Below are 26,015 nucleotides of genomic sequence, written 5' to 3'. Positions count from 1 at the left end.
CTCGAAAGAGGAAATACAACTATAGCAAGAAGCTCCTAATAAAAGTATTATTATTAATTGCACTACTTCTTCGCTACGTCCGGTATGGGGAATCTGGTTTTACGGACCGCATAGGATTGCTGGATTCAAAATAGCTTAATTGCTAAAATGATCATGCCCTCCGATGTTTCCAGTCTGGTCTTTGTCTGTACTTGGTAGTCTTGGTGTACAAAAAAAATTAATATAATACAAACCTCACCAACACTAATATATAAGAGTTATATATATACTCTGAACCACGATGAGAAAACTTAATAAAAATTCTAAACATCCCTTCAATTAAAACTACCAACTCAACCCTTTAGGCCAGACACCTCAACTAAGGTTAGTACTGTACATAAGCCATACCACAAATAAACCTGGAACACATGTCAGATCATAAAAGAATTTGTAAATATTAAGCAGTTTTGTATACATATTCTGGTTGTAAATATTATATACTCACCAAAAGTTGCCGACTGGAATGTTGGAGTGTCATCCATAATGTTTAATTTTCTAAATACAATTGTAGAATCCTTACCATCTTCGATCATCATGACATTCTATTTTGGTTTTTCAACCCTAACATTTTCAAAGTAGATGCCCTTCTTCACATATATGACGAATCTTTTCTTGCTCTTACCAGGAACTGCCTTGAGGCATCAGAAATTTTCTTGTACTTGCTGGTGCAATCTAGTGCCACCACTGCATCGGCCTTGATTCCAGCCAGTAATTTTATCTTCTGTAGAAGCTTCCTGTCTTTGGCAGACAACCATTCTGGCATTTCATCGTTTCTTGATGCCATGTTCATCAATCTTCTTATTGTGTAGAAAGAATTTGCGACACTTGAAAAACCCTTTGTGATCGCAAGGCCGTTGCTCGTTAACTCAGTGGACTTTTTAAGGTAATCTACACCATTTCCTTGAATACTATCTATGCATGTTTGCTGATACATTCCAGTAGCACTTAGCCATGTCATTAGATCATCTAATAGAAATCCTATTGATTTGAAATCAATATCAGTTGAAAGTGTATTGTTCAGATGATCAATGGCAATATCCATTAGTTTGTTGCAACATCTGAGCTCTAGAAGTGTAGATGCTTTAGAAAGCTCTTCCATGGTGAATAAGAAAGAGAGGATGAGTAACTCATCAGGGTGGATATTGGTGGAATTCACAAAAGGAGCAAGAGAGTTATAACAGGTATTCAGATACAATGTAGTGTCACAAACGACTTTCATAGAAACCATAGCCGCCAAAGATTGTGACTCACTACCCTTTTGGCTATGGTCTTTGCTGTGTAGTTCCAACAACGACTGAAACTACACAATAACAAGAAGTAGAGATGATATGGCCACAACAACCATTCTTTCTCTATTTTTTTTGAGAGCATCAACCCGTATTTGATCGACTTCACCCACTTTCCCATAGGATTTGAAAGAATTCATAGCATTTGGTTTGAATTCTTTCTTTTATGTAAGCTTTTTTTGTCGTCTTCCCAACATTTGATAATGTTGGCATTTTATAAAGCAATAATCATGAAAAAAGAAAGTTGAGATACGTGCACAACACCATGGTATGGTGTTTAATCAATGCCTGAGTGGCTCTCATGTACATGGATGCGAGTTGCATACATTAAAAACACTTAAAAGAAAACAACACTTGACATTCAACTTGCATACAACATCAACTAATTCTATTATATAACATAAAAGAAATTAAACTGTCTCCTACCTTTTATACCTACAAATATTCCTACTAATTAAAATTATGGAATTTGTCACCATTCCATATTTTTTTTAACTATCTTATTATGAGTATATTAGAAATATATTAAAAAAAATTAAATTGCATGTTCTAATGATGACACGTGTCATAATATTAATGGATAGAAATATTTGTAGTCATAAAAGTTAAGTGTCAATTAAATTTCTTATAATATAATTACTCCTGTTGCATAAGTATCTATAGCGTTCCTTCAATAATAAGTTCAACCTGCCTACCTTTCACTTCTTCGTAAATTTCTAGCAAATTATTTATTATTAATCATATAAAATCTCTATTACATAATTTATAATTAATAAGATGATTTAGGTATCATAAAACTACTTAGAAGACTTTAATATGGGGCTAACATAAAAAAAAAATTCCAAAATAGGAGATATATAATCACCATCTGAATCAGACCGAAATAGACTGTCTTTTACCCAATCCGGTAATATATATATATATATATATATATATATATATATATATATATATATATATATATATATATATATATATATGTATATATATATATATATATATATATATATATATATATATGTGGTTAAGTTCATGTGAGATCATTATATTTTGTGAAACGAGGAGACACAATCATAACCACTCATTTTGTAAATAAAAAAAATTTTAAAATGCAAAATAACTGAAAATTTTTGATTTTTTAATATTATTTTCGTCATTTTTTAATCCAAAAAAAAAATTACTGTTTTTTTTTAAATATCTATGAGATATTCTAATAGAATATTATAATATTTTACATATCTGACAAATCTTGTAGAATACTAGAATATTCTATCATTTTAAAATCCATATTAGAATATTTATAGTGTAATATTTTATAAGAATATTTCATGTATTATATATATATATATATATATATATATATATATATATATATATATATATATATATATATATATATATATATATGTCAAACACTCCTTAGGTCTTTCCCAAATTACTTTGTGTAAAAAGTTATTTGTTAAATAAATTACCAAATTTTAATTGTGTAACTGTACATATAGTATCTAGGCATTCTTAAGGAATTAAATTACAAAGAATGTTGCTACAATCATATCTACTACATATTGTATTACGAAGTGTTTCAATCATAAAAAAGTGGTTGCAAGCTCCATAAGGGTAAGGTCAAGAATATATATATATATATATATATATATATATATATATATATATATATATATATATATATATATATATATACTAGGAAGTTGTACAAGTCGTGCTATGCACGACTAGCCCATGGGTGTTTTTGAGAAAATTGTAAGAATATGCTAAAACGGTTGGCATTAAAGTATCATACAAGAAACAAAAATAGCTAACTTATCAAGATTTTTAATAACCATTGTTTAATGAAACATGCAAGAAATAAGGTTAAATTATATATAATAGATAAAAACCAAAATAACTTAGTAACAACAAATTCTTCTTCACATTGGTCATTTACATTATAGTTACCTTGGACACCTTTGTTTTCAGTCACATTCTTTCAAATCTTAGGCACGGATCTACTTCTCATAAAGCCTCTTTGTGTGCACAAATTCAATAGAGTTGTCTCCTAAATTGAGGATATCATCATATTTTGAGTAATTTTTCCATTATTTGTGACATGGTAAGATCTGCAAGAATGTATATATGCAAAAGTATTTTTTCCATTCAGATGGGTTTGTGCAAGAATATGTGCAAAGAAAATTAAAGAAAAAGACTTCAAGCAATTACCTCGATGAGATCTACATCAGGTAAAAACTCTAGTTGATGTTACATGAATCACTGTTTCTGAATTCTGGAAGTCTAACATGCATTCATATCATTAAAGCCAAAACATATATACACTAAGTTGACCATTAATAGAAATCCAAGAACAAGGAAGTGGATAAACTCACTTTAAAACTTTGGTTTCTAGTATGAGCATCAACAACACTCAATGGATCATCAAATAGATAAATAACATCATCTACAAACAGACCACATGCATGCTGTTTATGTTATATATTGCGTGAAAAGAAGAGAAAAAAAATATGTAAATTTTGTGGCATCTTCTGTTTCTTTATTTGCATAACCATCAGTATGAATGGGTATCCAATTATCCTTCCAAAATTTGTTACTCCGTGATAGTATTTACAATACCAAAATAAATTATTGATAATCTAATTATGTTTCCATTTTACTTTATAAATAGACATGCTATAGTGGACTCACCTGCGATTTCTATAGAGGAAGCAAGTATTTTTGCTATTTTCATTTTTTTTTGTTGTATTTATTGAAATTTTGTATTGTTCTTCAAAATATTTGACGCTCGTTCGCTTGACTGTTCTCTTTTACTTGAATGACGAACTTATTATCTCCAATAAAGGGAACGCGCATCTAACTTGGCGGTGGTAAATCCATGTTGTTTTGTTCCATAGAGCGGCTTTTTATATGAATGAGGCATTACATTTGGTCATGTTATCTGCAACATGTGTAAAGACATGTTGCACTTATAAAGAGACGTTTTGTGTAAGAAAAGCACCTACATCAAACTATCTTTTCCTATTATTCATAATTTTTAAGAAAATTATACTTCACATAGGAATATAGGAACATGAATGATGATGATGAAACTAAAGAGTACCATAGTTAACATTGAAATGTAGGCGATTGCAGAGAATTCTATAAATTCTAAGAATTGATAAAATAAATAAGAAAATGGTTATTTTTATTTGATCTTTAAAATTAAGATAACTTTGGAACAAAATTTTAAGTATATATATAAAATGTGATTCTTTTGGGACATCGTTGTAAAGTGAATCTCTTTTATGGAAGAAAGGAGCGTAAAATATTGAGCAAATATGCAATTGGAAGACATTTTCCAAAATTGTTCAAACCAAATGCAACATTTACGTAATAAATTGGACAGGTTATGTAAAAAACAACACATTTTTTTCCTTTTTTCAGAAAAAACAATACACACCCATGGTTAAAATGAAGATTTCTAATGACCGCAACTCTGAACCGACTTTCAAGAGATATATACATATAAAAAATAAGTACCGTTATACAAATTTAATAGCATGACCACATGAATAGATAAATAATATAATATTCACATCACTTATTTTCTTAAAGATGTATATTTTCTTCGTTTGGTTAAATTATATACTAACTTTCATCAGTTTATAGGTTTTGTGAAATTTATCTTGGTGACTAGGTTAGATGTATAAATTGCCTCCTTAAATCTATATTTTAAGAATTTCATTGTTTTGTATTTTCTATTTAAAAGGGTTCACAGAAAACGAAAATATTAATCTGTTGAACATGATAGAACTTACTTCATCTTTCTGGTGGAAGATCAATTCCAAGATTCCCACTGGAAAGGATTCCATCTACCTATCTCATCAAAATTAGTCTAACTCTATCAACAAATTAAGAATTAAATAAAAACAAATTTCAACATAAGTTGAAGCAACCCAAAACAAAGTAAATAGAAGATTATAAGGTCTACAATCCAATTTCTTGACACTTGTTTTACCACCGATACCTCAAAAATCTAAAGAAAAGGTAAATAGAAGATTATATGTTCTAACTAAACCTAAACCAAATTTAAAAAATCCTAAAGTAAATTGACAAAGCACTTGTAGGGTGAAAGCGGTAATTGACATATGATTATCGATTGTTGAGTATACTACTTCAATATACAGAGAGAATAAGAGTTAACAAGGTAAAATAAACTAATAAGGACGATGAACATAACCCAAATAGAGCTCATGAACTGAACAAATCATAACCGAAATCTATAATAAATGGAGAAACAGAATAAACAAAAAACACAAACCTGGAAAAAAGAGGATGATGTTCATTGATGTCATTTGAGGTTAGTGTTGGTGGATGTATCAGAGGTTAGGGTTAGGTTTTCCAACACAATAGTAAGTATGAAGATGTAATCCAATCTTTAAACACCCAAATACCGATTAAGAATCGTCTTTGCTTCGAGATGATTAGGTATTTTCTTGACTGCTTTGTTCATCTTTAATCTTTAAGAGGGAGAGATATGGAAGAGGAAACTTATGGTTAGATCTTACGGAAGATGTATCTTGAAACACGAAAGGCTCCTCGAAAAAAGTATCATTGGTCATCGTGAAATAGGTGGTGGTACACACATGTCTCGCTACGCCAACGCTTGAGATTCATAGAGGAAGATAACTGTCCTAGGTGTGTAAAACATGCATTGTACTATAACAATGGTGAGAGTGAAAGAACAATGTTTCACGCGCTAAAAACGAACCCTTCGTGAACTTCACGAGCTCTTCTAAAGAAAAAACCTTTTCGTATAGAATAATGATATATATATATATATATATATATATATATATATATATATATATATATATATATATATATATATATATATATAACAAATCTAATATACTTCTTAAATCCACATGTGTCCATAACACGAAACTTGAACCATCAACCTCAATGAGGGAAGACAACACTAGATACCATTAGGCTAGAAGACACATGGTGTGTGTGTGTGTATATATATATATATATATATATATATATATATATATATATATATATATACTAGTTTGGTTTCTACATGTGTCATTTTCCTAAAGCTCGTGTTTAATGTTTGTCATGTGTCAATATATTAGAGCTCTTCTAAGAGTTTGCACGTAACATTATATTTAATGCAATCATTTCATATGAAATCCTTTAATTTAATAAGGTATTGAATTACAATTATATCTTTCATTTATGCTATAATTACCTCCAAATGTATATTACTATTTAGCTTAAAATTTATACAAACTCTCTGCATATTAGAAGTATAATTAGCTAACATAAAATATCAAATTTAAAAAATTAAACATTTTTACGACATAATGCTTATATTCTTTTTTTTTTTTTAAATCATAGTTCCTATTTTTTTTGTGTAACTATATCACATAAACAAGGATATTTTGATTTCAATTCCAATTTTTATCTTGTTAAATAAGTAGATTTTTATTTCTATGATAATATAAACCATCAAAACCTGAATTTTCTCTACAATTGTAACACCTCAAATTTTAGACCAAAATTTTCATTTTTAATTTACCAAAAAGTAAGTTTCACAAACCAATTTATCAAACACATAATTATCCAAAAAAACATTATCACAAAATATCAGAGTTCTCAAACTATTCCGGTAACAAATCTCTCGACAAGTGTTTACAATCAGACCTTCGCCTTCCTGTGGTCCTCAAAAGTACCTGAAACATATAAATAAACAATTGTAAGCACGGGTCTTAGTGAGTTCCCCAAGATACCGCATATATCACAACATAAATAAACAATTATGAGTTATCAGCAACCGTGGGGACTATCAGCAGCCTCAGTGGCAACAACACGCCCGATGGGTTATTAGCAACCCAGGAGACTATTCGCAGTCTGAATCACACATAAACATCATAATACAAAATAATAGTTAGACCCAGCTAGTCATCACAAATACAACTATTATACCACATAGGTAAGAATAAGTGAGGAGATTACCTGATACTGACGACAAGTAAATCTCACACCCAAACTTTCGGAACTAGACTCCGCCTAGTCAACCATAATTAAGCCTGATTAATAATTAAGGTCTAAAACTCAACTCGTGAGGTCAAATCCAACAACTAAGTCCTCTAAGGGCACAAAGACGATTTTGCACTTCTTATGGTCCAAAACCCTAAATCTTGACCGAAAGTCAAAAGTCAACAAAAGTCAATTGCCTAGCGCATACGTTGCGCGTACTCTTCCCTATGTGGAGCGTACTACGCGACCAGTGACCAATCGGGGACGAAACCGGCTATGTGGGGCGTAGCCAAGAGTACACTCGACGTACTCCGTCTGATTCAACTTTCACCAACTTTTTGTCTTAATCCGCTAAGACATCTAACCCAATTTCAAATCTGACCATCTTAAGGCGTTTTAATCCATAAAGTCGTCGAATTTAAGCGTTTGCATGGCTAGGAAGGACCCAATGCCACAAAATTTAACTTTCATCACACTTTAAGTTACCTTACTCATGCATGGGTCATAGGAAATAATCAAGCAACCATTTTTATGAATCTAAAAGTCCTAAAATGCATGAAAGGACATCTAATATTCTCTGGAGTGCTCCAAACTCATAAAGGTCTAATCTTGGGGACAAAAGCTCATAAAACTCAACCATGGAGATCAAATAGGAATCTCATCAAGGTATAAACTTTATACCTAAAAAAGATGCACAACTAGGAAACGTTTCTGGATCTAAATGCTTGTAAGCAACAACTCCTTCTCTAGCCTCCTTCTTCAACAATATGTACCAAAATCACTTAATAAACTCCCAAAACTCACACAAACAACTTAGAATCGAAATTAGGCTTTGAGGAGGGAATGGTGGCTGATAAGGATAGTCCAAAGGGGATAATGTTCACGCATCTCAGACTCGTCCTTGAAGTTATCCTCTGTAATAGTTGAGGATACTATTCATGCATCTCAGACGCGGGGTCCCACGTCCACTCCGAGCCTTTCCGATGCTGCCGCTAAACTTTGACCAAGTTCACTACCTTGTTACTCAAGGTCTTCACTCTCCGATCCAAAATTTACATGGGCTTCTCAATGTAGTTCAGGCGATCGTCGACCTGAATGTCCTCCAAAAGGACCACATTCGTCTCGTCAACTATACACTTCCTTAGTTGGGAAACAAGGAAGGTATCAGGAATCTGTCTCAATTCCTTCGGTAGCTCCAACCGGTAAGCCACTTTGCCCACATGGGCCAAAACTCAGATATAGCTAATAAAACTGGGACCCAACTTTGCATACTTTTAGAAGCAAATAACACCCTTCCTGGGTGACACCTTCAGAAGCACTAAATCCCCCACCTGAAACTCTAGCTCAAAGCTCTGCCGCTCCGTATAACTCTTCTAACGGTTGTGAGCCGTCAGCAATCTCTGTCTAACTTGATATATAAGCTCAGTTGTCTTGAGCACTACCTCCGTGCTCCCATGACCCTTTGTCCAACCTCACCCCAACAAATAGGTTCCATACAGAATCTCAAAGGGGGCATATCAATATTAGCATGATTATTATTGTTATAATAAAACTCAGCCAACGGGCGATAGGAGTCTAAGATCCCACCAAAGTCAATGATACATACATGCATCATATCCTCGAGCAACTGAATAGTCTGCTCACTCTGCCCGTCAATCTGCGGATAATATGAAGTATTGAAGTTTAGTCGGGTACCCAACTCCTCGTGAAACCTATTCCAGAACCTGGAAGCAAAACGCACATCCCGGTATGATACAATCGAAATCGACACCCCATGCCAAGCCACCACCTTCCGAACATAAATCTTAGTCAGCTTCTCCGCATAAGAGCTCTCGGTAATGGCTAGGAAGTGAGCACTCTTCGTCAAACGATCTTCTATCATCCATATAACTGTAACACCCCTTGCAGTTTTCGGCAACTTCATAATAAAACACATGGTGATATGCTCCCACTTCCATAGGGGACCTCTAAGCGCTGCAAATTTTCATGAGGGCGCTGGTGCTCGACCTTGACCTTCCGGCATGTCAAACATCGCTTTACAAACCAGGCCACATCTCTCTTCATACATGGCCACCAATAACTATGCTTTAGGTCAAGATACATCTTGGTAACTCCTGAATTGATGGAAAATCTTGACTTCTAGGCCTCCTCCATCAAAATCCGTCGGGCCCCACCTGTATATGGTACCCATACCTGCCCATGAAGAGTCATAAGCCCTCGGCCGTGATATCATAGGCTGAAATCTGGCCGATCACCCACTCACTTTTTAGATTTTCTTCTTTTATGGCCTTCGAGTGCACTTATTTGATAATCTCTAAAATGGGCACCCACCACCCTCTGACTCAAGGCGTCGACCATCTTATTGGCCTTGCCCGGGTGATACTAAATTTTACAGTCGTAGTCTTTCAGTACATCCAACCACTTCCTCTGCCTCATATCCAGGTTAGGTTGATCCATAAGATATCTTAGGATCTTATGGTCATGTTTAGATGGTACACCGAACACCATAAAGATAGTGGCGCCAAATCTTGATGACGAACCCCCCCCACCCCCCCAACTCCAAAACATGCGTGGGATACTTCGCTTCGTGAGGCTTCAGTTGCCTTGAAGCGTATGCAATCACATGCCCTCTTTGCATCAACACATCACCCAACCATACAATGGATGCATCACAGTAGAATACGCAATCCTCAACTCCCTTAGGAAGGGCAAGTATCGGTGCTTCAGACGGTCTCTAGCAGAGAGTCTCAAATAATGCTTTTTATACAAGCCCCTAACTAAACACAACATCCTTCCTTCTCAACCTGGTGAGAGGAACAATAATCTTCAAGAAATCTCTAATTAATATCCGATAATATCCCACCAAACCAAGGAAGCTCCAAATCTTAAATGGAGATCTAGGCACTTCCCAATACATCACCGCCTCTATCTTGGCTGGGCCGACGAAGATACCATTCTGGTTGATGATGCGTCCCAAAAACTAAAACTCATGCAACCAGAAGTCACACTATGAGAACTTGGCGTAGAGCCTCTCCATCCTAAAAAATCCAAGAATCTTGCGTAAATGCTCCTCATGGTGCTCTCTTGTCTTCGAATAAACGAGAATGTCATCGATGAAAATGATCATCGATTGATCCAACATAGGCCTGCACCCCCGGTTCATGAGATCTATGAACGTCGCCGATGCGTTGGTGAGCCTAAAAGGCATCACCACAAACTCATAATGCCCATAGCAACTCGGAAGGTCATCTTCTAAATATCCTCCTCTTTCACACTCATCTGATGGCAGTCGAACCTCAAATCGATCTTGGAAAACCAAGATGCCCCTTGAAGCTGGTCGAAAAGATCCTCAATCCTTGACAACGGGTAACGGTTTTTCACCATTAGCTTGTTCAACTCCCGGTAATCAATTCACATATGGTGTGAACCATCCTCCTTTCTGACGAAAACGATCGGTCCTCCCTATGGAGAACTGCTCGGCCGAATAAACCCTTTTCCTAATAGCTTCTGCAGCTGAGAGGATAACTCTTGCATCTCAGGCATGGAAATCAAGACCGCACTCGAAATCAGATCGATCAGAAACTCCACTCCTCAGGAAAAACATCGGGAAAATCACATACCACAGGAACATCATAAATGGAGGTCGTTCCTTTCTCCTCGACCTGAGTAACCACTACATATGCCAGATAACCCATACACCCATGCTGTAAACTCTGTCTTGCCCTGGCGGCAGAACAGAAGGCTGATCTCGACCTAGTACCCTCACCGTAGATAGTCAGCACTCCCCCACTAGGGTCTCGAACCGTCACCATCTGATGTTCACAGTCAATCAGAACCTAAAACCAACTCAACCAATCTATACCCACGATCATATAGACATCTCTCATCGCAATAGGGATAAGATCTATCAGATAACCAACACCGAAGATCTTTAACTCATAACCCCGGTAGATATCAGCAGTGTTGCAAAACCCGGCCTACTTGGCCGATTACTCGGAATCGGCCCTCCACCGAGGCAATTAATGTGAACTCGGAAAAAAAACTTGGATTAAGTCAAACTTGGTCAAAAATCGGTCAACATCTCTCTAACTCGGTATTACTCGGGCCTACTCGGTCAAACTCGGCCAACTCGGTCAAAGGGTCAAAATTGTCATAAAAACAGAAAAAAATCACAAATTTCAAGATTAATATGTATTATACACTTAATGATTTATTATTTAACACACACATGTGATTATTACTACATATATATCTTAAATTTTCAGTAATTATTTATGAATTGAGAGATTTGTGTGTATTTCATTTTTTATGTGTTCACATGTATCTAATTTTGTTATAATGATTTGAAATTATGCTTTTGACATATATAATTTTCCTAAAAATATGTCTACATGAATTACCGAATCCAAGTACTCCTTAGTACTCCTACTCCCCAGTCGGTCAAGCAGGTACCGAGTAGCGAGTTCTACAACCACGGATATCAATCGCAGAGACCGGAAGCTCATCAGGTGTAGAGACTCTCAAGTTCGTACGCAAAGTCTCTCGTGCGATACTAAAACCGTGACAAAAGGATGATGACATAAAAGATCGACTCATACCCGAGTCAAACAACACAAGCGCAGACACATAATTCACAAGAAAAGTACCTACACAATCAATAATATAAGCAACATAAATAAATTAGCAGAATAATAAAGAACACATACCAACCACAACGTTTGGAGCTGTACGGGCCTCATATGCTGTAAACTAAAATGCTCACCCTCGAGCCCTCGGTGCCTCGGCCTTTCCCTGTTAGCCATCGGTAATATGCAGGTTCGGGGGGGCCGATGAGTGAACTGCCCTAGATGCACGCTGGGGACACTCGGCCCTCATGTGACTCATCTGATTGCAATTGAAGCAAATCCAAAATCCCTTGGGGAAATCCCTTGCTAAATTCCCCTCCTTGCCACACATGTAGCAAGCTGATCCTAACCGACAGGGTCCCTCATGTCCTTTGCCGCACTTTCTGCAAGTGTAGCCCTTCTAGCCTCCATCTCTCTAATTAGCGGGCTTGGGCTGCTTAGTCATCGGCTATGACTGTACTGGCCTCCTATCTTTCACATGGGTCTCCGTCTCATCCCTAGCCTGTATCTCCAACTCAATCTATCTCCTCCTGGAATTAGTCTGCAGCTCAGCCAATGTCCGATATGTGGTGTTCACCAAAAAATCATAGATATCTTTCCTCAGAATGCCCAAACACCGACTCACACGTGTCTGCTTCGTGGACATATGCTTAGGAAAAAACAAGGCCCTCTCATGAAACATTTAGGTGATCTCAGTCATCGTCTTTGTCTTCTGCTTGAGAGATAGGAACTCATGGGCCAATCTTTCCCGCTCAACCATGGGTACAAACTAATCCCTGAACATCTTATTAAATCTCTTCCAGATCATCGTAGAATGCTCTGCAATAGTATAATTAGTCGTCACACACTTCCACCAATCCTTTGCTCCCAAACGAAGCAGGTTCAACGCGAAACGAACCCACATATTCTCCAGACAAGATCAAGTGTAAAAAAAGTCCCTCAACATCAGAGATCCATCTCATAGCAGCAATCATATCCTGGGTCCCATCAAACCCGGGTAGCTTCGTATGTTGAAATCTCGGTACCACAACGAATCACCCCTATAGTCTCACAGCAGCAACAGTTGCAGTGGCCGCGACAATAGTAGCTTCATTGACAGCAGGATAACGCTCATCAAAAGTCTCAATCAGCATCGTCTTGACAGACCCATACATTTCTGAAATAGCCCTTCTGATTATTGTGGCCACCACCGCGGCAACAATCATGTGGATCTCATCATCGCTGACACTCGGCCTCTCGTGGTCACTGGAGCCTGAACCTCAAGTAATCACCATACTGAAACACACAAGAAAAGCATAATAAATCAAGTTAAAGCACATACACTGACACCCTCACACTCCTACAAGTTCCTTAGTACCTTAGTGTTCCTTCTTGAGCCGCGTATGAACCCAGAGCTTCCAATAGTACGGGTCCAATACTACCTTCCACACCAGCCCATATTTGTCTCAAGTCGTCCTCTCAAGACCCAAAGTCACAACGACTCTATTTCCTCATATCAACTATAGACTCACCCTGCTGGTTCCCTAGAACCACGACTAAGCATGTAGACACTACTTCTAGACTGCTCCCCGGCACTACTCTGCCTTACAAGATCTCCAATATTCTTGCCATTTGCTTCGTGCACGCCAATTGTAGACAATGTGAGACTTGGTGGACATTCGAATAAATGATTCTACCTTAAATCCACAACCAAACAAGGAACAAGAAGAAAGGCTAGATCAAACATTCTGAGGAAATAAATTCCTAACTATGTGTAGTCATATAGCATACATTAGGAAAATAGCAATGTCATATTCAATCTCATAAGAGTAAACTCCTAGGATAAAGGCATCACAAATCAGGCAACACTATCACACTATTCCTGTAGGATCCTTAGCATACCACTAGCTAGCATGCAATTTTGGGAAACTACCGCTCGAGCTCTGGTTTATTGTACACACTTTTTCAAATGGGTTTTTCTCCTTTAAAAATAATCATTTCTATTTTAAGTTTTTATCAAAAAATTCAGATCCTTGGTTTCAGTTTGGAATCACCCTGAGGTTCATCCAAATCCTTCAAACCAGGGCTTTGATACCAAATTGTAACACCTCAAATTTTCGACCAAAATTTTCATTTTTAATTTACCAAAATAAAGTTTCACAAACCAATATATCAAACATATAATTATCTAAAACAACCATTATCACAGAATATCACAGTTCTCAAAATGTCCTAGTAACAAATCTCCCAACGAGTGTGTACAATCAGACCTTCGCCTTTCCACGGTCCTCAAAAGTACCTGAAACACATAAATAAACAACTATAAGAACAAAGCTTAGTGAGTTCCCCAAGATACCACATACAACACATCATAAATAAACAATTGTTGTTTATCAGTAACCCTAGAGACTATCAGCAGTCCCAGTGGGCAACAACACGTCTGAAGGGTTATCATCAACGCTGAAGACTATCCGTAGTCCCAGTCACACATACGCAACATAATACAAAATAGTATTTAGACCCAACTGGTCATCACAAACACATCTATTCTACCACACAGGTAAGAATAAGTGAGGAGACTCACCTGATACTTATGACAAGTAAATCTCACACCCGAATTGTCGGAACTAGATTCCGCCTAGTCAATAAAATAATTAACCCTAATTATTAATTAAGGTTCAAAACTTAACTCGTGAGGTCGAATCTCATAACTAAGTCCTTTATGATGGGTTTTAGCCATAAGAACATCCTATGTGCTCATGCAAACCTTAATGCTTGGATTTAGGTTTCTCTATTGTACATGCAATTCATCCAAGACTTTAAACCCTAGTTCTAGCATACAATTAATCATATTAACATGTGAAAGGGTTTTTATATCTTACCTTGATTGTTATGTAGCAATAACAATCTCAAATCCTCCTTGTAATGACTTTAGAAAGCTTAGAGTCACAAGTGTCACTCCTCTAATGGCTCACAAACACCAAGAGCAAGAGGATGAAGAATAAGGAGAGAGGAGGCTGCCCAAAACGTCTAGAAACCCTAGTGAAACTCGTAGCCACGTTTTTGGGGCTTAAGGGTACTATATATACATGTAGGCTATTAGGGTTTTCAACTAGGAAACCCTAATCTGACTGCTTAAGCCCTAAGCAGCCCATGGACCCTTTTAGAATATCCCTTGGACGATTTCTAATGGGTTTCCCCATAGAATTCGTCCAACCTATTATTCCAAGGTAATCCATAGCCCAAATGTAATTATCTTATAATTATAGTTCCAGTCCCTTAAGTTTAATTAATCTCTTTTAGTCGCAAAATTAATTATCAATTAATTCTTGACTAATATTTATTAAACAATATGATTTCTCCTTTAATATATTATTCTCATAACATATTAATAAATCTAAATTAATCTTCTCTCTCTATAATTCATCCTATCAAGTTGCTATGGTGAAGGCAACCCAAAAGGACCATGCACCATCGGGTCAAGTACATACCAAAATAGTTATGGACTTAGACACTAATCCAACAGTCTCCCACTTGGATAAGTCTAATAACTATTCTGCATATGACTTCAGATACTAATCTGCAATCGTAGCTTTCAAAAGCCGCTGTCAACTCTGATCTTATCATATACGAGTCCTTTAGATAAGGGATCATATATTCCTCCATTCTAGATATCGTATAGACTGAGACACGGATTTAAATCATTCTCTCTGTCTATGTGTTGTTTCTTGATTTCCGATTTATGACGACTGTCAACAGACTACAATTGAGCACATCAAATTAGTCCCGGCTTGGACAAGCACTTAGTGTCATCACAAAATCATCGAGGGGCCCACATATATCGCTTTCATCCCACTTTGGATAAAAGGAACGAATAAACTTTGATTCAATGCTTGCTTGCACTCACTCACCGAATCACACACAACAATATGTTTTATGACACCAAGTTACTGGTGTGTTTACATATTATCAATGTGTAACCGAATCGCAAGATACAACTCGCACATCTTGGTTTCAAGAATATAAGATGTTATCGTCTCACTAATCACTCGTGATAAAATCCATGAAGTGATCCAAGTGAGCGTGGGTTTAATCCAATGCTCAAATCATATTCATAAGCACTTATGAATGTTGCAACAAACATTTGCTTATGTCTAATACACTTTAGAGAATCCACAGACCAATTCACGACAGTCTTCATTCATACCTACTTCCAATATATGAACGACTGTGGTCCGTTCGAATAATTTGATTGTTCTGAACCAATTTAATTATTCAGGAAGTCAAAACATGCAAAGTGAAACACAAGAATAATAATAATCCCATATGGCCCCAAACTCTGGGTATAAATGAAACATTTTATTTAATCACCATATTGATTGCTCATTATTTGTTGTTTCGGGTAATCAACTTCTTACTTGAATTATTACTACACTTGTCCCATGCTCTCAGCACGCACACAATGTTTACCTACGGTCCGTACTTTGTGAAATAGATCAAATGAACACATTTCCAATCATACTCATTTCACAACTCACAATCCTTATCATAAGTATAAGAATATCAAATTCTTGTTACTTATGCTAGATTCTAACATTTTATGCAATGATTCTTTCGTAAAGTCATAGCTCAAAATCATCAAGACTTGGCTAATCACTATCAGAAACAATTCTATAGATATGATGTCTCTCACTCAAAGTACATTCCTTTGAACATCCTTCTTGCATAATAGTTTCTAATCTAGATATAGATTCTCAATATCCAACTCCCAATATGGAAACATTTCCATATTTTCCATATGACAATTCATTCTTAATAGAATCTTATCTATTCATAATAATGTCAATATCGTCCATCCAATACCATATTTTCAACTACTCACAAGCGACCAATCCTCAGCGAGCTTTGGATTGTCCTTTGATAGTTGTTTAATTATCTTAGTCAAAACCGATTCTAGTCATTTTCCCTCTAAATGCGCTAGACATTTGGAAAATTTTAGAATGGTCGAATATAATAGCACTAGCAATCAATCCTATACCCGAAGCGTATGCGATACGTTGCATAATGTCTTACATAAAGATATGATACTTTATCAATCTTTTGCCATAATATTTAATGTGTCACGTTCTCACAATTCGAACAATGCCATAACACTATGTATCCTTGACTAATTTTATTAACATTCCACAACCTAAGCCTTCAGATTTGAAATGAAGCATAATATTCTCTCCCTTAATTATAGCAAAACAACTATTCAACCCTTACGACTTTGCAAAGTATAACTCTTGTTTTCTATAATTAATATTGCTAACTTGCAATACTTGCCTTAATAATCATACAAGCACAACATTTATCATAATGATTATTATCATATAAGCATAACACTTATGCTCCCACTAGCTTTGACTTGATAATCCTTTATCTAAGCTTCTTAAACTTATACACCTTTGCCTTAGATAGCTCATATGTGTGTCTAAACAATTCAGACTAATTGCCAAATCTCACAATTCGAATTATGGAAAGGGATACCGTAATCATAATCGAATTTGAGAGTACAATTTTCACAATCACTATCTTCTTAAAATCTCTCTTAGTGAAAGTATTTCCTCACAGTTATTTTCATGAAGGAGGGAATCTTATGACACTTAGATTTTAATGGTGTATGTGTTCCTATCCATGCGAATTTGTCCAAAACCAAAGTTTGCGACAAATCCAAACTCTTATGGACCGAACTTTCTTAATCTTGATTTCTTGCCTTATGGTAACACGAGTGCCCACCATGTCTTCCAAGTAGTTAAGCAGCTCATCCTTTCTTATCAATGTACTTTTCATTGATCAAGGTCCTTGCCTTTTATGCATTCAAATGGGAACTCATAGAACTCACATGCATAATTAACTCAATTGGAACCGCACATAAACAAGATAGTGTCAACATGATAGGTTGTAAACCTCAACTTGTGTGCTAGTGATGATCGATAAGGTTTATTCTTGATTTGTTCTTGAAACCTTTCAAGACCTTTGAGAGTCCTACTGACTCCTTGACATATAATATTCTCTTGTCAATAACCATTTCTTGACAAACAAATATTCAAGAGTTAGTGTAGCTTTTATCAAGACAAAAGACTTCACAAAATTGGTCCTGGTTGGTCTTTGTATTATCCAAGACATCACAACTTTCCAATTTCAAATGTGCAAGAATAAGAAAACCTTTTCAAATTCCACATTTGATGAATGTTATAAACCTTCTTAAGACTTGTCACTCAACTCGCAATCTTAACTCTAAGACTTGTTTTTGGAACGAAGTATGATGGACTTCTTGATTTAACCATTTCTTCAATTCTTGATTCCTCTTCTCAGACATACAATTGCACTAAGACTCACTTAGAGGATCAATTAAAATATGGTTCTTAATCATTAAGACCTATCATAAAACATATTAAAAGGTACTCTCCCTTCTTCTTAGAATAGAGAAACTTTTATCTTTCTGCCTACTTGATTCTTCTTATTCGTTATGCTATTGATTGAAACTCTCTCAATCAACTCAGAATTACACTTAATCTTATAAGTATAACCATATTTACATAACCTTAGTAAATCATGATGAATATCTTTGTCACTCTTGTGGTGGACATGATCAACACACAATCTTGTGTACTCGATCTCCTAGCCCTTCATTTGACACTTTGTCAACGAATTAGTCTAATTTCCAAATATGAAATTTCTCATTCATCGTGCAACCAAGTTGTATGATTCCAAGTTTCTGTCCAATTGAAACTTGGCCGATGAGAAACTTTCCCTATTTGGTAAATTCTTGACATTTCCACAAATAACATAATTAAGAATCAAATCCATTATTTCTAATAATAGAAACATTCAAACATCAATTTTTCATACACTCCATTGCAAGGATAAATAAATAATATAAAATCAAATTTATTTTATTGCGGAAAAATTTGCCCTTGCAATGCAATTCATTGAAAAACTATGTTAATACATATTTCTCAACAATCTTATTCTAACTCCAAGTAGTAGCTCAAGATTCTAATATTCAAGTAACGCGATCGAAATCCATTTCTTCATGATTAGATTCCGCTCACTTCTTCCCGTAAGCTTCCTCTCTTTTCTATGATCCTACAAAACACCAAATGTAATCTTATCACATCATGTATTAAGAATCTAGAATAGGAACTTAAAAGAGTTAGTTAATGGATTTTACCTAAAGAAGAGCCATATGTTTTGAGTCTCCCATCTCTTAGATCTCTTAGGTAAATAGGGTAGCTTCGTCTCCAATGCCCATTCTCTTGGCAATAAAAGCAAATTGACTCTTTTGGAACAACACACATAACTACTTCTGACTTTGCCTTTCTCTTATGATCAAACTTTTCGGTCATGGCATGCCTTTCGTTGCCATTGCCTATATCCATAGAGGTCTGGAAGGCAGATCCACCAATCAACTTTGCTTTTCCAGTGCACCAAATCATTGATGATTCAGCAACAATAAGCATATAGGTGAGACCAATGAGGGTTACGTCGTGGTTCATAATATAGTAGTCTCTTACGAACTCACTATATAAGTCAGGAAGTGATTGAAGAACCCAGTCAACAGCCAGCTCCCCACAAACAACAGATCCCAACATTCTAAATCTATCAATGTGTGACTTCATCTCTAGGATGTGTGCACACACTGACTTTCCTTCTTTATGTTTACTTGCCAAAAGGGCTTGAGTGAGTTTGAAAATTTCAATCTTTTGAACTTGTGGGTTAGGGAGAATAATAGGAGGAGGTGGAGGAAGTGAAGCATGATCTTGTGTTCCTTGATTGAATCGTGGAATATCATCTTCATGTGAATGGCTTGTTTCACTGGATTTGTGAAGACCACAATTGTCACACTTTGACATCTACCAAACGGGAGAAAAATTAAATTCAAATTTGTTGATTGATTGAGTCCTTAATAAATCACCCAAATGAGATATTAAGGCTAGGACCCAACACAATACTCTACAACCTAGAAAAGGGATGTCGTAATCTAGTTGCAGAATATTTGAAGGTAAGTGAATGATGATTCACTAATTTCCACCATGAAAAACGAAAAGGAAATTTCAGTTTTAAATCTATTGAAAATTCCTAGATCTTTTGAGATTCATTGAACTTTTCAATGGCATGTTTAAATCTCGATATGCCCCTCTAGTTTGTGACTGGGATACCGAGGATCACAAAGCGGGTGTGAATAACCATGCAAACTTACATGGTGCCCCCACATGTTACATTCATCTATTCGATGTGTCAGTTAACCACAATCGCTCCACCGAACTATGACAACCATTGAGTCACCCTTTGCTACCTTTTCTTAGAACCATTTAGTGTGCCGGTTAACCACACACGCTCCACTAACGTCCTCGCAAGGGCACAAAGTGTAATTTCATGGAATTGCATCAATTCACTTTTGCCTAAAGTAACTAAGATTGGGAATTTGTAAAAGCATTTAGTTACTTTTGTACTTCATTATACTTATAATGGAGGGTTTCTTTCCCATCCAAACCGTTCGGCTAACGACCCTCCACTAGTCAAGAGTGCAGTGGGTAAGAGTGGATACCCATTCAATCGCCATTTTATAGGCAATTTCCTTAAACACCCCTTATAGACCAGCTTCGCGAGTGAGGCCTACTAACAGTAAGACTGACTTTTACTCATACATATGTATTAGACTTTTAATGTTATATATAGTATAGGGTGTATTTTACTTTTAAAATACTATGTGGTCAAATTTAATAATTATACACTTTAATTAATTAATAAAACCATAAGGGTGTGATTTGAACTTTTGAAAACAATACTAGGGTTTTAGAATTTAACATTTCTAAATTAAACTTTTAATCAACTTTTAAATTCCAAAACTTGAGGGCAAGTTTTGAAACATTTCAAAACATTAGGATTTCAACTATTTAAATTTCAAAACAAAACCTTTAAGTTCAAATTTAAACCATAAAACTTACATGGGCATAAATGAAAATTTTTCACAACACAAGGATCAAATAACAAATAATAGAAATTAAACAATTAATTTTGTCATTATTAATATTTGACCTAATTTCAATTTGTTGCAAGATAAGTTACCCAATTAATATAAATAATCAATCTTTAATCATATAAGGAAGTTATTATCTAATCAATTGGTAATTATCTCTTGTTTAATCAAGTATATACTCAAATATAAGATAAAATTCGAATATTAAAGACCCAAAACAGTTAAGGCAAGTATCCTCAAGCAAAACAGCAAGAAATCCCGAAATCTGCTCTTACTGACGCTCGAACTCGCTGAGTTCATCAGTCAGGGAGCCAAAAAATCGATTTTTGAAGCTTGAACAAATAACCAAGGCATCAATACAATTAGAAACCAATCAAGGCTCTGATACCACTGATGGGTTTTAGCCATAAGAATATCCTATGTGCTCATGCAAACCCTAATGCTTGGATCTAGGTTTCTCTATAGTACATGCAATTCATCCAAGACTTTAAACCCTAGTTCTAGCATACAATTAATCATATTAACATCTGAAAGGGTTTTTAGATCTTACCTTGATTGTTGTGTAGCAATAAAAATCTCAAATCCTGCTTGTAATGACTTTAGAAAGCTTAGAGTCACAAGTGTCACTCCTCTAATGGCTCACAAACACCAAGAGCAAGAGGATGAAGAATAAGAAGAGAGGAGGCTGCCCAAAACGTCCAGAAACCCTAGTGAAACTTGTAGCCACGTTTTTGGGGCTTAAGGGTATTATATATACATGTAGGCTATTAGGGTTTTCAACTAGGAAACCCTAATCTGACTGCTTAAGCCCTAAGCAGCCCATGGACCCTTTTAGAATATCCCTTGGACGATTTCTAATGGGTTTCCCCATAGAATTCGTCCAACCTATTATTCCAAGGTAATCCATAGCCGAAATGTAATTATCTTATAATTACAGTTCCAGACCCTTAAATTTAATTAATCTCTTTTAGTCACAAAATTAATTATCAATTAATTCTTGACTAATATTAATTAAACAATATGATTTCTCCTTTAAAATATTATTCTCATAATATATTAGTAAATCATAATTAATCTTCTCTCTCTATAATTCATCCTATCAAGTTGCTTTGGTGAAGGAAACCCAAAAGGACCATGCACCATCGGGTCAAGTACATACCAAAATAGTTATGGACTTAGACACTAATCCAACACTTTAAGGGAAAAAAGAACATTTTTCCCTTCTCACGGTCCAATACCCTAAATGTTGACCAAAATTCAAAAGTCAACGAAAGTCAACTGCCCAACGCATATGTTGGGCATACTCTTCCTTACCAAGGGCGTACTTCGCGATCAGCGACTAATCGGGGATGGAACCAGCTATGTGGGGCGTAGCCAGGAGTACGCCCAACATACTCCGTATGATCCGCTAAGACATCTAACCCAACTTCAGATCTGACCATCCTAAAGTGTCTTAATCCTTAAAGTCGTCGACGTTAAGCCTTTACATGGCTAGGAAGGATCCAATGCAACAACAAACTATAAATTTAATCACACTCTAAGTTACTTTACTCAACCAACCATTTTTATGAATCTACAAGTCCTAATATGCATGAAAGGACAACTAATATTATTTGGAGTGCTCCAAACTCATAAAGATCCAATCTTGGGGACAAAAAGCTCATAAAACTCAACCATGGCGATCAAATAGGAAATTCATCAAGGTATAAGCTTTATACATGAAAAAGATGCACAACTAGGAAAGGTTTAGGGATCTACAAGTGTGTAAGCAACAACTCCTTCTTCTCTAGCCTCCTTCATCAATAATATGCACCAAAATCACTTAATAAACTCCCAAAACTCACACAACAACTTAGACTTGGAATTAGGGTTTGAAGTAGGGATGTCAAAAACCCCTGCGGGACCCTGATACCGTACGAGACTAATTTTTTTAAAAAAATTCAGGAGTGGGAGCGGGAGCGGGTGCGGGGGCGATATTAACTCCCGTTTGTTTTTGGGATCCAGGGTGGGAGTGAGTTTTTTCGTCTCGTACTCCCGTTGGAGCTCCGTTCATATATATATATATATATATATATATATATATATATATATATATATATATATACATATATATATATATATATATATATATATATATATATATATATATATATATATATATATATACTCAAACCGTGAAGACAGACTGAGAAGTGAGAATTGACAGAAAGCTAAAGGCTTATTTTCCCATTTGTATTTTACAATATATATATATATATATATATATATATATATATATATATATATATATATATATATATATATATATATATATATTGTAAAATACAAATGGGAAATTAGGGGTGATATGTTATTAATTAACTTGATGATCGATTAGATCTATGTAACAGGTAAGCGATGAATATATAAACAGTAAATATCCCAAGTATGAATCAAGATGTGTCGAATGATTAGATTGCTCAATCCTCAGCAGAGCTCGACTAAGAACTTCCGCTGTAGAGGATTCTAGGGTTACAAGAACGATAACAATAAACTTGATGAATAATAACTCTCTGATCGTTCTATTCTATCGTTACTTTTTAGGAGCATGCAAGCACCTATATATAAACTAAACCCTACTAAACTCACGGATGGACAGGCCCATACCGGAGATACATAATGGACTAACTAACGAGCCCAATAGACGCAATACATAACACAAAACACGACCTAACAATCTCCACCTTTGCGTCAAATTGGAGCGAGACTACTTCTTCTTGCGTGGGCCAGCAGCGGGAGCCTTCTTTACGGTATCAAACAGACGTGTGATAAGAGCGAGGATAGTCTGTCTGAACCGAATGTAGCATTGAATCATATCATCAAAGTACTTGATATCATCCGCTGTGTTCTGCTTGCATCTGTGGATGATCCCCAAAACGTGTTCCAAACATGCAGTGGTATAGAGATGTTTGTCTGCCAAGGCAAAAAGACATTTCTGTCCTTCGTTCCTGGTAAACATGACATAGTTTCTCTTCGGGTCAATCTTCCCCATCTGAATCATGTTGATATCACTGGCAGAGCCAACATGAGATATTGTAGGTTTCTTCTTAAATATGCTCGCAATCTTGATCCATCAATGCAACTTCCATGAATTAGCACACGAGCATCCTCTTGAAATGGTCGATGATCGAACCGTATTCAACTTCGTTGGTGAGGAGGATGTTGTGCAAGATAATCCAATCATGGGGATTAAGGTTGGGAAGATCTGCAAGTGAGATGGCATGTTCAGTCTTGGCAGATCCCCGAAGTACCTTGAAGCGAACATTGATGAAGTTACCTTCACTGTACGGCTTCAAGACCCGAATGTTGACAATTTTCTAAGCGCTCCAAGTCTGATATTGGGGTTGAGCAGCCTTCAGATAGAAATTGATTAAGTCCCAATCAACCTGTGGATGAGGATGAGGGAACTCTGCAACGTTGTCAAAGGCATGAAAAACAAACGCCTTTCGGGTCAGTGGCATGCCGAACTGTGAGTCGACAGTATTGGAACGACCTAAAGAGATCACAGGTTCCAGCCACAAGATACTTGGTGTGTCAATGGCTTCCTTAATCAGCCTCTCAAGAGTCCAGGAAGGAAAAAGAGTTTTCCTGCTCTCAAGAAGGTCGTGGGCTTCCTTCTGTTTACGTTCGGCTTCTTAAGCCTCTCTTGCCACACGAGCACTAATGTCAGCCTTACTGTTTCGACTTTGCCGCTTCAGAATGTCGGTAATTGTTTCTTTATCATCATCTTCACTCTCCTCAGCAATCTTTTTGCCTTTGTCTTTTACACCAGAACCGGAGGCTTGGCCTACTGGAGGAGGTTCGGTTGTGTGAGTTGCTGAAGCAGGAGGTGGTTGAGACATTGTTTCCTTCTCTCCCCCTTTGTTTCGGAATGGACACGAAATCAAGGAGCCCTTCGATTTTGCTGAGTAGGGCGAGGGCAGGAGCGAGCTTCTCTGCAAGGGTACGACGTAATGAATAATTGATGATGGGGTCATGTGCTTCAAGGATGTTGGAGATAGTAGAGTGGACATCTGAAACACACGATTTAACCACCTCTCTTTCAGATCGAAGAGAGTCAATCTCCTGTTGACAGTTGGAGAGTTGAGTACTCTTGATCTTCAGAGCGGTAGTCTTCCTTGCGAGAGCATCCATGAGAGAGTTCTCGGCAGCTAAGTCTTCTTGAAGCTTGGAGAGACGCTCCTCAATGGTTGTTCGGAAAGCTGAGTTGTCGTCAGAAATTGTTTGACGAAGAGAAGCGAAGGACTTCAACTCAGTTGCGACTGATGTTGCCAGCTGGTGGACAATAGGTTCCATCGTAGTCTTGGTGGCATTGGCACTCTCCTATAAAGACTTCAACAGGGAAGAAGCATCAGTAAATAGTTTATCGACTTTTTCGGTCGCAGCCTGATAGGCTTTGGTTGAGGCATCTATGGCGGTGGTGGCTGAATCAAGTGAAGCTTGCTGAGCTTTGGAGAAAGCGTCAATAATTTTCTGAACTGCCGCTTCAGATAGGGATGACTGAGAAGTGGAAGAGGAGGCGATGAGTGAGTCAATTTTGTCATGGAGCTCTTGGATATGCCTTTTAGTGACAGGAGCGTCATCATCGTCATCACTTTGCACTTGAAACGGGCTATAGTAGACCGAGTCAAAAGTCATATTCTCCCCGCCAAGGAGTGGTTCTTCTTCCTCTGATGCGTGACCAGGAGAAGATGGTGGTGGTGAAGCTGGTGGTTTGGTAGTATGGGTAGGTTCGGGTTGGGTTGTTTGTTCGGGTGTAGGTGTGGGTTCGGGTGCTGGGGTGGTTTCGGGTGCGGGGGTGGATTTTGGTGCGTCCGTATGAACCCCCGTATCAGATACGTTGGTTCTAACATCTGTAGTGGTGGTTGTGGTTGCTTCGGTGAATATTGGTGGAGGTACTGGGATGGAAGTGGGTGGTATTTGAGTAGCGGAAGTTATGGGGGGAATAGAAATAGGAATGGTTTTAGGTGGAGAGGAAATAGGAGA

The 26,015-nt window shown here is 36.5% G+C and overlaps 1 pseudogene; it reads right to left on the bottom strand.

Annotated features, from left to right (window-relative positions):
- Positions 1–354: 354 nt before the first annotated feature.
- Positions 355–1,465, bottom strand: LOC111894944 (putative pectinesterase/pectinesterase inhibitor 24; annotated as a pseudogene).
- Between the last annotated feature and the right edge of the window lie 24,550 nt (positions 1,466–26,015).

This window comes from Lactuca sativa, chromosome 5 (assembly GCF_002870075.4).
Source record: "Lactuca sativa cultivar Salinas chromosome 5, Lsat_Salinas_v11, whole genome shotgun sequence".
Taxonomy (NCBI): domain Eukaryota; kingdom Viridiplantae; phylum Streptophyta; class Magnoliopsida; order Asterales; family Asteraceae; genus Lactuca; species Lactuca sativa.
This window is presented reverse-complemented; position numbering and strand designations above follow the sequence as displayed.